Source organism: Lactuca serriola, chromosome 2 (assembly GCF_051521515.1).
Source record: "Lactuca serriola cultivar US96UC23 chromosome 2, Lser_US96UC23_V15, whole genome shotgun sequence".
Classification (NCBI taxonomy): Eukaryota; Viridiplantae; Streptophyta; class Magnoliopsida; order Asterales; family Asteraceae; genus Lactuca; species Lactuca serriola.
Window position 1 is genome coordinate 21,610,340 of NC_136409.1, and position 12,842 is coordinate 21,623,181.

A 12,842-nucleotide genomic window follows, 5' to 3' on the forward strand; every position below is an offset into this window, starting at 1 on the left:
AATTGTTGACACTTTCTCTTTGAAATAACTTGTATTCTCAGGGAACCGCTAAGCAGGTTTGGAAATCAACTTTTGGGGATTAACGCGCTGGCGTTAATTACTTCTTTTGAAAGATGTTTATGCATTTATCTTTTGAGCATGTAATGAATGCAATGATGTGAACATTTTTAAAACCTTTATATATGTATGGTGGTGTGTACTTTCCTTTCTATGAACTGTTATAATACTAAATATGACGTCCTCCGCCCCCGAACATTTCCGCCGTTCTGGTTTGGGGGTGTGACAATATATGTTAAATAGGATCCATTTGTGTGCTCAAGTCTTCACTTGACACTTAGCATCCTATACCATCCGTTCATCCAAACCACTCACTATAGGTGAGTTCATACCCCTTAATTAAACTTTTAAATGTTTTTAAATGCTTTTATGGGGGGATACAAGTTGAATCATGTTAGTTATTATATCAATCACATGTGATTAATAACTACCAAGCTATGGAATTACTACACTTTTAGCTGTTTTACTAAGTATACAACTTCAAAATGAATTCTCAAACGTTTTTACATGTTAAACTCTCTATCAAACTTGTTTGCTATACTAAATCTTTCCTTTCAAATTCTCTTATAACTATGTTTCAAACAAAGTATTTCTTATACTTTAAACTGTTTATGTCAACAAACTGCTTTTAGATCATTTTATAAATTGACATCAAGTCATCAATTTTATTATTAAATTCTTCAAATGTTTTAAAACCCTTTTTTATTGCTTTTATATTGTCAAATGCATGCCTTTATATGTATAGTTATGTAAGTAATGTTTAAAGGACTTAGGACTGCTAGCTCACTTTAATTCTTTTTCCTTATTTGGATGTGGCCTTAGGGTATCGGTTATTTGTCCGAATGTCATCTAAATATTAGTTATATATTATGTATACATATATAGACATAAAAGTTCTATCAGTCAATTCAGTACCTGTGGGGCAAAGGCATACTTTCGGTTATACACATACATTACTAGTAACTATACAAGGTATAGTTAGGAGATACTACTTACTATTCCTAGTACAATGAATCACACAAGAATCAGTTCATTCATGAGTCTATACAAATATACTATTACATACTATATGAAGAGATACTGTTACATACTATATGAAGAGATACTATTACATACTATAACAGAGAATACTAGACAGAGAATAGTAGACAGAGAATATTTTAACAGAGAATACTATACAAAGAATATTATAACAGAGAATACTATACAAAGAATACTATATAGAGAATACTATACATAGAATACTATTACTATAACTAGATTAAGAGATAACATAATGTGAGATACTACTTCATCACACATCGACCATTTCGTTATGTCACGTTTTGTAACCAGAATCTCCTGGAGGGAGAGTGTGAGTTTGCGTATAGATCTATACTGGATTGACTATCCTACACCTTTGTTGTTCGCTACAGTGGGACTTGCAAGTCTATGGGTGCCAAATGTCATTTCTTTTGATGTCTTTCATCGTTGTATTTTAGTCAGATTAGTATGGTAACAATCACATCACATTTTGCCTTAAACCATTGGTTTTAAGGTAGTTATTACTTCAGTGATTAATACAAATAATACTATAGTACACATATAAATTTACCCATTATTTTCAAATTGTGATCTTCTCACATAAAGGGTAATATAAGGCTATATTTTCATAATAATAGTTCTACATGGGAAAAACCTTCATTCTTACAGAGAGGCAAACTTTCAAAACAGTCGGGTCTTGGTAGAAGACTACTTTTTATACTAATAGGAAATATAGGATTTTCTCGGGTTTCATACTTATACAAACTTTTTCACTAAACATTTACTAGTTTTTTCTTTACAAATTTACAAAACAATGACACTAAAATACTTATGAATTCGCCAGCTTAAATAATAAAACATTTACTAGTTTTTTCTTTACAGTTTTTTCTTTACCAAGAGTTTATACTTTAAATAATAAAATATTTAACTAAGTATATGTGTCTGCATTCATACAAAAATCAGTGTCACAATGACAAAAAAAAAGTATTACGATTGTTGAATATCACAAGTAAGCTCGGGGATGTATGGTTAGTCCTGGGAATGGCATAGCCTAATCAACTATGCTAGTCCGAGGAGTGATTAGCATATGCCCAAGAATGGTTGTGATATGGCAACTAGTCTAAAAACTTACCAACACTTCCACAATGAAGACATTAGGAGTATCCTGTGTTACTATAATTACTTAGTTGAGAACTAAAAACATCTTCATTAGTAGGTCAATAGTTGCTAAGTGGATACACTAAGGTTATATGTAACTAGGATGTCATAGACTTAGAATTTGTGAATTTTTGCTTTACCCCTGTTCCTTGTGAATTTGGAATTAAGGTCACTTATTCGAAGGCCTATCCTACTTTGATTACATATGACTAGTATGCACTTTACAAATAGTGAAGTAACTGTTGAAGATTATCTTATAATTATCTAGTTAGTACGTTTAATAATTATTTCGTTACCCCAATTCTCGCGTAGATAACATGGCGGGACTCCATCCCCACAGCGACCCGTACCTTCCGAACGAAGGCAATGATGGATGGTTCGAAGAAGAGCCAGAAGATGATCATCAAATCCCTTTGGATGATCACCATGCTGAAGGCTTTTTGGATGGTGCTAACTCCGAGCCCGAGATTGAGAACCTACCCCCGGTGGCTCCCAACCCAAATCCTAACCCTCGTCCGGCTTTTCAAGGCCTAACGCCTCCTTGGGTAGAATGTTTGGAGACATGGAGCGAAGAGCAAGATCAGCCTCTTCCATTCAATGGAGACCGAAGCTTCTATAACCTGAGCGAGGGAAGCTCAGGAGACAGGGTTCTGTCTATCCTGGTCTACAGGGTTGCCCGAAATGAAATACAGGGCAGGACAGCTCTCCATCGCATCACAGAGGTTGATGCCAATGCAAGAATGCATACCAGCCGTACCACCCATCTTGAAGATGCTCGTGAGAGTTCTGGGAGAGACCATGAGGCCCTGCTGCAAGCACTAGCTGAAACTCGAGCCGAAGTTATAGAGCTGCGAGTGCGCCAGAGGGTGTACGAAAGACATGTGCTAGATATGGAACGTCAACTGGCTGAACTAAGGGTTCACCAGAGGTATGACCGTCACCTGTAGGAGATGTTATACTTTCTTTACTTGTAATAAGGAATCGTTTTTCTGTCTATGCCCTATGTAGCACTTTTCTATGTATCTACCCCAGTACCATAAGTACTTTTAGATAGGCCTTTATGTTGTCAAAACTTTCCTACTACAGATATGATATAAGACCCTTTACAAGGTCAATTTTCCCAAACTTATTACATCATAAATATCAATGATATTGATAGTTGGCTAATTCTTGTGTCACTCTTTGTTCAAATACTTTCATCATACTATCGTTGGAGTCTATCTGCAACTCACTCTAGTTAAGTTATTGGACTATGGTAATTTAGCGCCGGGATCATTTCCAATTCTCTTTCAAAGGTTGGATCATGTTATCCACCAACCAATGGTACCCCGGTTTGGACGACAAACGTCTTGTGACCATTCTATGAACTTACTTCTACTCTTTACTAGGACTGCATCATAGGGATGTAGGTCAAACCCTCGGGAACATACTTCTACTCTTTACATGAATGATCGGAATACATCTAGGTTCAACCACAATCACTCACAAACTCCTTTTCTTTCGTATAACAGAATCATGCCGTCATCCAGAAATAGTCAACCGAGCAACGAAACCCCTATCCTTCATATTGGCGCCGCTACATTCCAAGCCGCAGTAACAGCTGTCGTGGCAGCTGTCCTTGCAAACCTCAGCTCTGGTAGCGCAAACAAGGCTGGCAAGGGGGTTGATAATTCTAATCATTGTATCGATCCGGGAAATCAACAAATGATAACAGTCACAGGCTTGCAAAGCTGTAAAACCGAGAAGAGGAAACGAAAGCGTCAAGCCCAAAAGGAGAGCAAGCGATCCCAAAGACTTGTCATGCAACAGCAACAAGTGACAACCCCTGCCACTTCAGCACCGATCAAACCATACGAGGGAAAACTCCCGAAGTGAAACAAATGTAGCTTTCATCATAATGGGGCTTGCCATGAAATGCAATGCTGCAATTGCCACAAAATAGGGCACCATGCTCGTAGCTGTGGAGCACCGGCACGACCCATCACTCAAGTCCCTGACATCGGAGTCAACCAAGCTTGCTATGGTTGCGGTGAAATCGGACACTTTAAAAGGAATTGTTTGAAAAGGAGTAACAACAAAATAATCGCGTCCACATAACTCCGACCCGACACATCACCTCCACCACCGATGCTGGTGCAAGCCAGATATGTCACCTATGCAGTGAGATAGGACACCTTCTGAAGGATTGTCCAATATCAAAGAACTCTGGTGCAAACGGGAAGATACTAAGGATCACTGCTGCAGGAGAGACTACTCCGGACCCATGTTGAAATACATGGGAGTTTTGTTATATTGAACTCATAAATTGTTAAACACTAGTGCAACTAGAGTCTTATCTTTTGCGAGATTCGGCCAGTCAAGGAGTCCTCGTGCTGCGTATACTTGTTTTTGTAGTATACCTTGTTCGCAGCAGTAGTCTTGTAGTCAATCTAAAGTATTGAAACTCTGTTAGAAGTTGCACTGTTGTGTTGTTTGTAACATCATTTATGATCTAAGTCTAATGCCTCTTATTCCGAATAGTCTGACATTATCGTACAACTTGAGTCAATTTGATCCTCACAATACCAGTTTTGTGCGTACATCTCTTTCTCCATAATCGCCTTCCCAGCCAAGCCATCATTCCAGAACTCTGAGGTACTCATGCATAGAGTACCTTATGATTCGTTTCCTTCCCGAAGAAACCTCAGCAAACCTTCCCGGAATACCACTCGTACAGTACGTCAAGTTCAACCCGAAGACCTATACGGTTAATCTATTGCTGAAGAAAGTATACGCAAGGGTGGTATATAATCAAGGTTCTACAGACTTAGAATTGATGATTCCGCTTTAACATCTTTTCCTTGTTTGGATGTGAGCTTAAAGAAGAATCATTTATTCGACTGCCTTTTCAATCTTAATTATATACGACTCGTATACACGAAGTTGCGATTGATGAACCAAATACGAATCCTAAAATGAACTTCAAGACGGAGACTACTCAAGACTACGAGCGATCGTGTTGTCATGCGAATAAACTTAGAATCCAATCAAATACTACCCCTGTAACCAAATCGCCTTATAGTCTAGCACCTACAAAGATGCAAGAACTGTCCGGTCAACTTAACGAACTGCTCAGCAATGGCTCTATAAGACCAAGTTTCTCACCCTGGGGAACTCTAGTCTGGTTCGTCAAGAGAAAAGACGGATTAGTTAGTATGTGCATCGACTAGTGGAGACCTCAACAAGATTTCCATTAGGGGTCGTTACCCTCTGCCTCGTATAGATGAATTGGTTGACCAACCGCAAGGAAACGATTTAGCTTTCGGAGATGGACCTGAGATCCGAATATCACCAGTTACGAGTGTTAGAGAAGGATGTCCCGAGGACGACCTTCTGAACTCGATACGGACACTATGAGTCCGTAGTCATACCCCTTGGATAAGACAAATGCGTTTCAATATTCATGGACTAAATGAATAGGGTGTGTCGTCCTTACTTGGATCAGTTCGTCATTGTCCTTATAAATGACCTACTTATCTACTCTCGTAGTAAGAAAGAGCATAGAAGCATCTACGACTCAACCTACCCCGCGAACTTAACAACGTACATTCTACCTTCCACGTCTCAAACTTGAAAAAGTGTCTATCCGATGAGACTCTTGTAATCCCACTCGACAAGATCGAGTTCAACGAGATCCTCACCTTCGTGGAAGAACCGTAGTGACCATGGACCGAGAGTTCAAGCAAACGAAGCAAAGCTGCATCCCATTGGTGAAGGTTCACTGGAAAGCCAAGCGAGGACCGGAATTCACATGGGAGCGCAAGGATCAGTGAAACTGAATATCCTCATCCCTTTTTACTTGATTATTCGTAGCTACTTCCTTGCTTAAACTCTAATTTCGGGATGAAATTCCCTCTAATGGGGGGGATGATGTGACAACCCGAAATTTTCTATCCTGTTCAGTCAAACACTTTAATAGAAGTCAAAACTGTTTCTGCTAACTTCTAAGCTTTTTGGAGTCAGTTTGAGTGTTCTAAAGCCTAGTACTGCAAGAGATAACTGGAGAGAGGATACTTTAGGGTAAAGTGTGCACCATTTATGTTCCAAAACTCCAAGAGTTTGGAGTTTACGGCCCAAATGGTACTGGGGCCGTAAACCCTAAGGACAATATAAGTGACACTTACTCATGTTATCACTTTTTCACATTTTCAAGTTTAGAAACCATTTCTCTCTAGAGTATCATCCAATTCTTCTTCCAAATCATCCAAAATGTAAGTGTTTTTTTTGTTTGATTTGTGTTTATAACCTTTCATCTAGTTGTTATACTCCATTTCATCCATGAATTCTTCATGTTTACTTAGATCTTCAAGTGTTCTTAAAAACACCAAGAACACACATTAGTGTTCTTGGACCTTAAACACCCAATCAAACGTCTTGATTGTAAGTACACTTATCCTAGCTTGTTATACACTTCAAATGAACTTGTTTACACCAAGAAAAACCAAAGAAACACATGATTAAAAGTGTTTACGGCCAAGGCATGTTCTTGGGTCGTAAACCCTAAAAGATGGGGCAAATTGAACCTTAGTCCCTCCCTAAGCCTTGGACACTAGTCTAGATCACATCCTTGAAGTGCTTAGGACCTTAAGCATCAAAAAGACCATGAATACATAGAGTTTACGGCCGTAAACCCATGACGAATGGTCTATGGGCCGTAAACTCTATAAAGGAGTGAGATTGTGCCACCATGACTTCCTAAGGTTTAGACTTGAAGTAAGGATGCTTCTTTACGACTTATAAGGCCTCAAGACACAAAATGGTACCTAATTGTCACACCCCAAAACCGGAACGGCGGAAACGTTCTGGGGTGGATGACGTCATGTCAAGTATCACAACATATGCAGTATAGTAATCAAAGTACAACAAGAATTGCATTAATAGTAATAGTTTTACATGGTTTACATTGTATAGAATCATCAAAGTAATACAGAAACTAGTATAGATGCAGCTTGGCACAAAACCGTCTTCAACAGAAGCTCCTGGAATGTACCTGTCTAATGCTGACCTGAGAATACAAGTTATTTGAAAATCAAGTATCGGTATTTTTACAAATGTTGGTGACTTCATAAGTATTTAGTGTCATTTTATTCAAATAAATTTATTAAAAGTAGCATTTTGGTATTAACAGTGTATTAGAGTCTTTTCCAGAAAATCCTATATTTTCTTAAATAAAAGTAGTCTTCTACCAAGACCCGACAGAGTTATGTGGTAAAAAGTAAGTTTTCCCTTAAACACTATCATTATCAAAATACGGTGTTTTACTTTAAAGAAAGTAGAAGAATATCAAGGAAAAATAACATATGCCTCAGCAGTGAAGACTGCTAACTAAGGCAAAGAAATCATAGACTCCAGGAGAGTGTCGAATGGGCGACACGCCTGGCTCATTCTAACAAAAGGGAGACACAGACCCCAGACGGTATCAAATGAAAGATACGTCTAGCAAGGTCTAAAAACAGTGAACACAAACCCCAGACAGTATCAACTGAATGATACGTCTAGCAAGGTCTGAAAACAGTGTATACAGACCCCAGACAATATCAACTGAATGATACGTCTAGCAAGGTCTAAAAACAGTGTTGTGACAACCCGATATTTTCAACTCTTTGTAATGACCTAAAAAGGGTCAAGTATTGTAACCACTTCTGAGTAATAAAATTTACTTTCATAATAAAATGTACAAATAGTTCTATTTAAATTCCTTCTATGTTTAAATGTCTTTAAACCATGATCGTACGTAAAAAGAACGCTCAAATCCGACTTCATATATCGAAGTTATGATTTTTCCAAGTTCAGCTTAGCATCAGACAGCTAAAAACTCGAATCGGAGATCGAGCGACTTTTGGCCGGAATGACCTAAACGAGAATCGCAGGTCTCGACAATGGTATTTCAGCGGTAAAAAGTCTGGCAAAAACCGACATCAGATAAAGAAGTTATGAATTTTCAAAGAAATTCCTTAAACACGATGAGTTATAAAATAAATAATAAAAAAATAATTTCGGAATTTGCCAACGGAGTCTAAACGAAAGTTGTAGAGCGTAGTCTCACCTACGCGTGGATATAAAGACCATCAAAAACGGAGTTCGTATGAAGAAGATATGAATTTTTGAAATTTATTAAATAAATTATATATTTATTTAAATCAAAATTCAAGCCTTATCCGAAGAGGAGTCACCGTCCTCATCCGAGGTACGCGCTGCGTACCCCTGTACGCCCTGCGTACCCGAGAGACTTCGCCTCTGATCGTCCACGTTGCCCTATCCGAGGCTTCCGACCCGTCCGACCCGCCCGTCCGACCGACCCGTCCGACCCGCTGTCCCATCCGACCCGCCGTCCGATCCGACCCGCCGCCCCATCCGATCCGTCCCATCCGAAGCCGAGGCAGTCGAGGCTTCGGTCATGCATGACGTACGCGTACGCGCTGTGTACGAGCGTACGCCCCGCGTACGAGGCTTCTCAGACCCTCCTATAAATAGAATGCGAGGGCTTCCGAGAAAAATGCTCATTTCTCTCCTTTCTCTCACAATCTTGCCTCGTTTTCCGTGCCCGTTCAAACCCGAAGCTCTGGTCTTTTTGCTCAAGTCCCGAGGGTCGATTTTACTCCCGAGAATCCCGAGAAAAATCCGTTTCCCGAGACGAAACTCTGCCAGGTTTTCCATCTCGCTATCTCCAAACTTTCAAGTGAGTTCATACCCCTTAATTTACCTTTTAAATATTTTATAAATTCTTTTATATGCTTTCAAGGGGGGGATTACAAGTAAAACACACGAGTATTATCATGTGTTACATAAAGAACTCTTTTATATGCTTTCATATATTCAAATCACATGCGATTTACAAACTTTTAAGGAACTTTCATATATATAACATATGTTAAAATAGCATTCTATCTTTTGAAATATAAATTTGTTGTAATGCATGTATAAACTAAACTTTTCTTAGATTATTTGTATACTTTTCTATCTTAGACTCTACACCAAAAATCTATGCTTTCATAGCAAATGATTTCTTTTCTAGGTATTTCTAAACAAACGAGACATACTTTTAGAAAACTATAATAGGTATAGTTTTACGAACAAATTTCTAACTCTTATGTACTAGAAACATGAATTTCAAGAAGTCACTTTTGTGTACAAGAATAAACGTAACATTTTAACAAGTAGATCTATTTTTATACCACGGTTTTGTGAGACACTAACTTCATGTACGTTCGAGTACACATTTCAAGTCCTGTATTATATACCAAAATCCCTTGGAGGGGGAGCATGGTGTTTGTGTATAGATCTATACGGGCTTGACAACCCGCACCCTGACTGTTAGCTGCAGTCCACCGTTTGGGGTGACAAACGTCATAACATTCCAACGCCTGAAGAACGTTGTGTATAGGCATTCCGAGTCAATAGTATGGTTATAAAACTCACATGGGGTATTAAAAATGCATTGATTTACTAAGTTTTTCAAACACATTGGTTATTTTACGCTTACATACATTTTAGAAACAAACATTGGTCTTGAGTGAAGGCTACTTTTATACTAGTAGAAAATATAGGATTTTCTAAACACAAACAAACAAAGACAAAACATTTCATTTCATACAAACATTGTCACTTAAATACTTATGAAACTCACCAGCTTAAATGCTGATCTACTCTTTCAAAATTACTTGTATGTCCCAGGAAATCAGTAATTTCAGGTATTCATTACGCTTTTGATGAAGGGATGCTGCGGCGCCAGTTAAATCTCGTATTTTTGACATTATATTGTAATTGGTTTTGAACATGTAACTTCAGACAAATGTAAACTTTCAATTATATATATATATATATATATATATATATATATATATATATATATATATATATATATATATGATGGTTGTATTGCTTTCTTTACTATGTATTCATTTGTTACATTACCACATGAAGTCATCCGCCCCCGAACGTTTTCGCCGTTCAGGTTTGGGGGTGTGACAGATTGGTATCAGAGCAATGTTTATAGTGAACTAAGTATATCGAACCACATAAGATATACAAACTATAAATGCTTAAGGGACTAATACTCTCTGACAAAACAAATTTTCTTTTTATGCTTAAGCAGCATTGCGTTCAACTTAAATTGATAGTTCATTTAAGTACAATTACATGCATACCACAAATTATGTTCATGTTATCCAACTATACAAGTATTTAGACAAGTTGACACTACGATTGAGACTCGATATATGTAATCAGATTTTGGACAAATATAGCGTGATCAACTATATTTGCCCGAGATTGGACCAACGTATATCGAGGAATGATCGTAGCAAGCAACAAGTCAAAACTTACCAAACCATTACTGGAATCAAACACAAGAATTTAAAAACTATAGGAGTATTTGCTATCTAAACTAGTTTAACTTACATGTTTTACATGTTCCAACTTTATTCAAATTCTTATAACCCTATTTCTCGTACAGTCAAATGGCTGGATTTCACCACCCTGGCGACCCCTACTTTCCCAACCAAGGCAACGGAGGATGGATCGAAGATGATCCCGAAGAGGACGAGGAACCCATAGAAGTGGGTGATGACTCCGGTATCGACTCAGAGCCGGAAGTTATCGATCCACCACCCATTCAACCTCCCGTCTTCGTAAGGAACTTTCAAGGACCGACTCCCGTCTGGGGAAGTCACCTCCACCATTGGAGACAACAGCAAAACCTACGCCCTCCCTACGGCATGTGCCGGGACTTCTATGATGTCCGCGGCGGAGGTTCGGCTGATCGAGCACTCCCGGTAATGGTGGGTAAGTTAGCCAATCAGTCCTATCAATCTGGAGTTCAAGCTAGTCGACTCCGGGATGTCAACGTGGAAGTGCAGGTTCACACTTCTGACATCTGTAGGCTGGACAAGATACAAGACAATGCTCAACTCCTAACCGAAGCATTTCAAGCGCAAATGATTGCAGCCCTCGCCGAACTGAGGGAACAACAAGCTGCTTTTGATAGGCGTCTAATGGAGTTAAAGCAATCAGATGCGGAGTCAAGCTCCAAGCGCAACCTACGTCGCAAGTAGTGCTTGTCAAAGACTCAAATTTTGTTATAGCTTAGGACATCGGCTAAAAGTCTTTAAATTTCTCGAACTTTGTAATCGGAGACCCTTATAGGGGTCAAATTTTCATGATCGTTGTAACAACTTTTATATTAATATAAGTGACACTATTACTACTATGTTAAGTATTTCGTTCGAACCTTGAATGGTCTTTGTGAAACCAAATACTTGTTTCATACCTTCAGTCTTACAAATAACTTTCATTCTTCTATTTTAAGACTCATACTATCATCTGTTGTTGAACTATAGCGATTTAGTTCATGAGACACATACATTTTCTATTCGATCAAGCGTGTTAGCTTCCAAACCTGACACCTTTGAAAGTGCTAAGGAACTGGCACAATCTCTGATTGACTACGGAGGTCATCAGAACTCAACCACTTCTGCACCAGAACCACAGAAAGGAAACAACAACAACAACAACAACAACAACAACAATAGCAGGAAGAGAGTGTGGAATAAAGGGAAGGGTGGGTCTTCCCAGGAATCCGCAAAGAAACAACTGGTTTCAGTGAATGTTGCCACTGTACCTACTACAGCTCCTACAAATACCTACCCAACAAAGCCTTATGTAGGTAACCTCCCAAAGTGCACCAAATGCAATTACCACCACCATGGACCTTGTCGGGAAATGCAGTGCGCCAACTGCAACAGGAAGGGACACACAGCCCGTTTCTACAAGGACCCCGCAAAGCCGATCACTCAAGTTCCCGGTGCGGGTGTAGGATAGACTTGCTACGGTTGTGGCGAGGTGGGCCACTACAAGAGGAACTGTCCTAAGGCAGCAGGCACCGGAGGTGTGGGACGAGTTTTGGCAATAGGCCACGACGAAGCTGTAGCTGACCCAACTATAGTTGCTGGTACGTTCCTTCTCGATAATTCATATGCATGCATATTATTCGATAGTGGAGCGAAGAGAAGCTTCGTGAGTCAAAACTTTATTCATTTACTTAAACCTAAACCTAGCAAGTTAGAAAAATCATTCACTGTAGAGATGGCCAATGGAAAAACCGAAAACACTAACTGCATATACATGGGCTGTACGTTAACTTTAGACGGCCACTCTTTCCCAATCAATTTCATGCCGGTCCAAATTAAAAGTTTCGACGTCATAGTCGGCATGGATTGGTTGAGTCTTCTTCGCGCCGACATCATGTGCTTTGAGAAAGCAGTCCGTCTTAATCTCCCTAACAACGAAACATTAGTTATCTACGGCGACAAATCTAGTACAAATCTTCGCATCATTTCGTGCATCCAAGCTCGCAAGTGCTTGCGGAAGGATTGTCGAGCATTCCTAGCGCACATCGTTGATACAAGTCAAGAACTGAAGGACATCAAGGGCATCTCGGTAGTACGCGACTTTCCCGATATCTTTCCAGAAGAACTACCAGGATTACCACCGCAACGCCAAGTCGAGTTCAAAATCGACTTAGTTACAAGAGCTACCCCAGTAGCGAAGTCGCCTTATCGTCTTGC